Here is a 6,119-nt window from a genome sequence, read left to right on the forward strand (position 1 = left end):
CACGCCCTCAGTGAGGGTGTCCGGGACCCTGCGCCCCACCTCTGTGTGGGCCAGGCCTGGCAGGGAGGCCCCGTCACCCCGGGGGCCAGTTCAGCTGGGGAAACCGAGGCCTGCCGTCAGGAAGCTCCGGCCGGCTCCTTCCCTGCCGGGGCCACCCACCAGTGCTTTCTGGGGCGGATTTTAATTAAGCCAGTTTGTAATTACCCAACTGCATCTACTTAATAAAACACCAGGGAGTTTTAATTTTTTTTGCCTTATTTAAAAATTTCATCATCGCCTGCCGACAGGAGAGGGGTCCTCACAGAGCCGGCCTGTGAGCCTGGTTCTGGGCTCAGGAGGGGTCTTGGGGAACCGGCTGGCAGAGAGGGGCACTGGGCAGCTCCATGCCTGCCCATCCTGGGTGTCCCCATGCCGCCCGATTGTCACTGCCACCTGGGTAGTCTCTGCTCCGGGATACCCTCCAGGGTCTCAGGCCCCCCTCCTCTGCCTGCAGCCCCGCCCACCTGCCCATAGCAGGCTGCAGGCCAGACGAGACATCGAGACATCGGCTTACTTTTTCAGCGGAGACATAGCACGTGCAAAGGCCCCGGGGCCTTCTGGGAGTGGCGGGCAGGGTGAGGGTGGGGGCATGGCCAGGGTGCGGGGCAAGGCTTTGGGCGCCCCTCCCGAGATGGCCACCTGCAGCTTTCAGCCCCGGCCTCTGGGTACCCACCCCTGCAGAGTGCGCTGAGGACCAGTCTGTCCGGCACGGACCGCCCACCGCGCATGGCCTTGGGCTTGCTGGGCTCTACAGGGCGGGGAACCTGTCACCGACTCAGGGGACCAGGGGAGTCGCCTTCCTGGCTTCTTGTGCAGCATCACAGGCCCCCAGAGAGTGGCATCGAGCGGGTGTGAGACGTGGCTGTCAGGCGTGGCTGTCCAGTCGTGCACTTGGTCTGAGTGCTTCCTGTCCCAGGCCCCATCCCCAGCTGCTCTGACCTCTGCATGGAGCCGCCCCCAGAGCCTGAGCCGCTGGCCCCACGCCCCGTGCTCCTGCCCCCACAAGCCAGCGCCAGGCTCGGTCAGCGCAGCGGGGAGCCGGGCTGGAAGCAAGCCTGTGAATGGTGACCCCAGAACTGCCCTGCCCTGAAGGGCGCACTCTGCCCTCCCCCCCACCCACCCAACTCAGCACCGGAGGCCTGGCCAGGGTGGCCCTGAGCTTAGCAGTCGGGGGTGGGGACACAGCGTGCCTCAGAGGAGGAGGTGGGGTGGGGGCACTGCCCCCGGGAGCCCCAGGAGGCCCCAGGAGTCAGAGGCACCGGCCACTGCCCTCCCCTCCCCCAGCGCCGCCCCACCCGAGCACCCCAGACCCCAGACCTGTGCTGACAGATTGACGTAGCAGGTTAATAAGTGCTTTCTCTTCCTCCTGAAGGCTAATTAAATATTAATCGGCCTGGTGAGGTCAGCAGAAATCGCTTGGTGGTGGCGGAGTGAATGCGTTTAATTAATTCTCCCGCAGAGGTCTGAATGGGGGCCCCACGAGCCCCCTGCTGCCGCCCACACCTGCTCGGCCTCTCCTCCCTCCCCCGCCGCTTGGCACCCCTGCAGCCCGTCTCATTCACACACCCAGAGGAGGTGGGCGAGGTCCTGGCCCTGTTCTGCACCAGCCTAGCCCCCACCCGGCCGCCCCTGGCCCGAGCGCTCTCCCACCCTGCCCCGGGACACCTTCCCTGACCCTGTCCTCACCCACCCTGTGGCCCGGGCCTGAGGCGCATGAGGCCAGGACTGTGGCCCCACTCGATCAGCCTCGTGTGTCCAGCAGGCGGGGCCCGGTGGGGGCCTCCTCTTGTCCCCACCCCCCAGGCCAGACTCCCAGAGCCGAAGGGAGTGGGTTGCAGTGTGTCCCTGCCTCCCCATCTGCCATCTGGTCACTAACAGAGAAGGCCCACTGACCCCACGGCACGCAGGGTTGGGGCCGAGCTGACTCAGAGGCCAGAGGACAGTGCAGACACAGCACATGCTCAGCCAGAGGGGTCCCCAGGCCAGCACAGAAGGAAGGTCAGGGCCCCCCACAGGCAGGGCCTCAATGCTGGAGCGGCAAGAGCATTCAGTGGTCACCTCTTCGACCCCCTGGCTTATTTAGGGGAGCACAATGGAAGCCTGGATGGGGGTCTTGGCCGAGTGGGCGGGGTGGGAAGGAGACTGTGGGCAAGACGCTGGCCCCAGTGCTGGGCTTTGGACCATAGGGAGGCCCAGGCAGTGCCCTTCAGTGTGGGGCCACTTGGCAGAGACCCTAGTGATGTGACAGGTGGGGCCCAGGCCCCAGGGTCAGAGACATGATGAGGCAACCAGCTCCCTTCCTGACTGGCAGCTTCCGGTCACGGGGCTCCCAAGCGCACAGCCACAGCCGGGTGCAGGCACACCCTGGGGAGGAGGGTCTCTGCTCCAGGTCTGTGTCAATTTTTTATTTATTTGAAAGTGGGACTGGAAGCAGTTTCAAAGTGAGTCTAAAGTAATTAGGAGTGCCTGCTGATGGATCACACTGGAGGGCTGTGGGATTATTTATTACCGAGTCACTTGCCGGAAAGGTTAGAGGCTGAGAAGTAATTATTTTCCCTCCCTCCCTAACCCATCCCCTCTGCTGGAAGCGGATACGCTGTGGGGGAGAGTCGTTTGGGGGTCTGGGACTGTGCCCCCCGCTGCTGCACCCGGGGAGGTGGGCCGACAACAGGGCTTGCTCCAGGAAGTTCTGGGGTCACTGGGGCCTCGGAGCAGCCCACCCCACCCCTCTCTTGTCCTGTGCTCCCTCCCTGGCGTAAGGTCCCCTGGAGGCAAGAGCCTCTAATCTGCCCTGTGCCCAGGCTTCTGTGGGGCTTGTGTGCCCGAGGCACAGATAACCGTGGGAAAGCGTCCTGGCGTGGTGCAGCAGGTGCAAAGGCCCTGGGCAGGAACAAGCTGGCAGCCTACAGATTGGGGGGGACAGGGAGAGCACGGCAGGAGAGGGCACCGGTCGAGGCCGGGATATGGGGGGGCGCATGTGACCCGTCCACTCTCCTCACTTGGTCCGGGTGGGTTTTCAAAGCACGAAACTCAGCCCCACACCTGTCCCAGCCCGGCTAGCCTGGCTCTCGCCTCCTGCCTTCTCCTGCACCGCACTTCTCACCCTCAGGGCCCTGCCTGGTGCAGCCAGGGAAGCGGCAGTGGCCAGGGGCAGAAAGCCGAGCCCGACCGGCTTAAACAAAACAGGAATCTGTTGCCTTCTAGGGCTGAGCCGCTTGCGGTAGATCCTGGCTCAGGTGTGGCTTGATCCAGGGCTCAAGTGTCACCACCAGGATCCGTGTCTGCGCTGATTTTTCTGCCATGGTGGGTTTACCCTCGGGCTCCAAAAACTGTTTGAGAATTTCCACTTCTATTCCAGATAAAGTAACAGGGACTTGAGTTAGCTTCCGTCTGAAACAATATTAAAAGAAGAAATAGACGAAATATAAGAAACAATCGTTTTCAAGACGCTGGCCACCAGGCCATGAAAGGAGGAGATTCCCGAGGGACGGGGAGAAATGAGGGCACCCTGCCGCTGAGAGAATTTCCAGACCCAGAGGCAGAAGGGGGAACGGAGGTGTAGACTGGCAAACTCCCCGAGACAGAGCCAAGAGTCTGGGGGACCAAGGTGGAGTTTGCAGGACAGTGTACCCGGCAGGAGAGACCTGCGGAGGGTCCCTCTGGAGTACTCAGGAGGGTACTGATGACTGTGCAGACGGGGAGATCATCCGAGACCTGGGAAGGGAGCATCTGCAAGGCTGCGAGAGCCACGCCCAGTGCTCACTCAGGGCTGCGAAAATGCCTTTCCCTGCCAGCCAGACTCATGATGGAAAAACTCATCATTCACAGGGCCTTGGAAAGACTGTTCAGGAAGGCCTTGCCTTGGAAAATTAGCACCAGACTGAGAACTGCGCCAGATGCACAAAATCGCCCATAAAGGCAAGACTGGAAAGGATCAGACTGTTTCCCAGTAACTTAACTGTATCCCGAAACACAGCTCGAGTTTATTTATAGGAATACAGAACATCCAGCAACCACAAGGCAACATTCACAATGTCCGACATCCAATCAAAGGTTATTAGACATTAAAAGGAGCAGAAAAACATGACCCACAACGAGAAGAACAATTAATTAAAACTGACCCACAACTGACCCATATGTTAGAATGAAAACGTAAGAACATTAAATCAGTTACTATAACGATACTTTATGTGTTTGAAAAGCTAAGTAGAGACATCGAAGGTATTAAAAAAAAAGATCCAAATTGAACTTTCAGACTTGAAAACTATGCTGTCTCCTATGAAAAATATATCAAGTGGTATCAATACCCAGTTAGACACGGTCGAAGAAAAGGTTCGTGAGCGCGAAGGCACAGTAACGGGAACTTTCCAGATGAAAGACAGACAGGACAGAAGCACTTTTTGGATCATGGAAAAGGTCATTAACATGTGCGACAACTTCCGGTGGCCTAATATATGGGTGACTGGAGGCCTCGAAGGAAAGTGGACAGAAAAATACTATTTGAAGAAGCTTGGCTGAAGTTTTACCAAATTCGATGAAAACTGTAAACTCATAGATAAAAGCCAACATACCCCAAGTTGAAGAAACGTGAAGAAAACTGTGAGTGCCATTTTAAACATATCAAGTTTAAATTGCTCAAAAGCTGTGATAAAATCTCAAAAACAGTCAGAGGAACGATAATAACGGCAAGCAGGACGGCAGAGCTCTCCGGAAAGGGCCCAGGGGACAGCGGGGCGGCACCTTTAAGGTTCTGCAAAGCCGATCAGTCTAGAATTCTATACCCGGCAGCAACATCTTTCAGAGCCAAATATGACATGAAGATGTTTTTCAGACAAACGGAAGCTGGAAGGATTCACCAGCGGCCGATCCGCGCCACGGGAAACAGCGAAGAAACGCCCCCTCGCGGGGGGGCACGATGCCAGGCCGGCGCGGCGCCCCGCGGGAGCGAAGCCCCGCACGCTTTCATTACCGACCCTGTTTGCATGGCGGTCGGCTGAACACACACGCCACGGCGTATCGCAGAGCTGACACCCCGCGCACGAGGGAAATGTCTCAGCGCTCCCGCAAGCTCACGCGGGGAGAATCGGAAGTCACCACGCCGCAGCCGCGGCGAGGGGCGTGGGCCAGCGGGCCAAGAGCGTGCATCCGTGTCAATGCCCTGCTGGTGACACTGGGCTACGGTCTTGCAGGACGTCACCATCGAGGAAGCAGAGGAAACGGTTCGCTGCAGTACTTCCTGTAACTACATGTGAATCTACCACTTTCTCAAAATTAAAAGTTTACGTATTTTTAATTCAAAAACATTTAAATAAAACATGAATGGAAAAAGCCACGATGAACAAGATATCTAAGTTTTAAGTAAAGACAGGATCCGGAGGGGGAAAAACTGTCACGCGGAGAGAAAGGGCCCCCGTCTTCCCAACCACACCCCTTCCCGTGGTTTACATCCTGACGCCGTAAGCTCGGACCACAGGAGAAACCTTTCCGATGCTCAGTTTCTACGTCTGCGAAGCGGACATGAAAATGCCCGCTTTCGGCGATCGCTGGTCTCCGCGCTGGAATATACCGTCAGCCACACGGAGCAGCCAGGCGCCGACACCCACTGCGACGTGGATGAGCCTTGATGACACGATGGCAGAGGGGAGCCGGCCACGAAGGACACGCAGCGCACGTTCCACGCGCAGGCAACGTCCGGGGCAGGCAGATCCGCAGAGACAGGAGGCAGATGGCGGCCACCGGGCGCTGGGGGCGGGGCGGGAAGCAGCTGCTGGTGGGTGTGGGGTCTCCTTTGGGGTTTCGGAAGTATACAGAGGTGGTGGCTGGCCAACACCGCAAATGTGCCACACGCCCCCGACGCGTTCACTTTGAAGGGGCTAGTGGTTCGTGTCATGTTGTGTGAATTTCCCCTCCATTAAAAAAAGATGACTGGGAGGATGAGCTCGGACGGGGTGAGGTCTGCGAGGACCGAGGCCCCCGACAGGCACTGCTCCCACGATCGCCCCGATTAATCCCGCTTCCGTCTTGGCTCACGTGCCCCACAGCAACTCGTCAGCGGACACGTTTTCACCCCCGCCGTCCAC

This window comes from Pteropus vampyrus, unplaced genomic scaffold (genome assembly GCF_000151845.1).
Source record: "Pteropus vampyrus isolate Shadow unplaced genomic scaffold, Pvam_2.0 Scaffold343, whole genome shotgun sequence".
In the NCBI taxonomy this organism is placed as follows: Eukaryota; Metazoa; Chordata; class Mammalia; order Chiroptera; family Pteropodidae; genus Pteropus; species Pteropus vampyrus.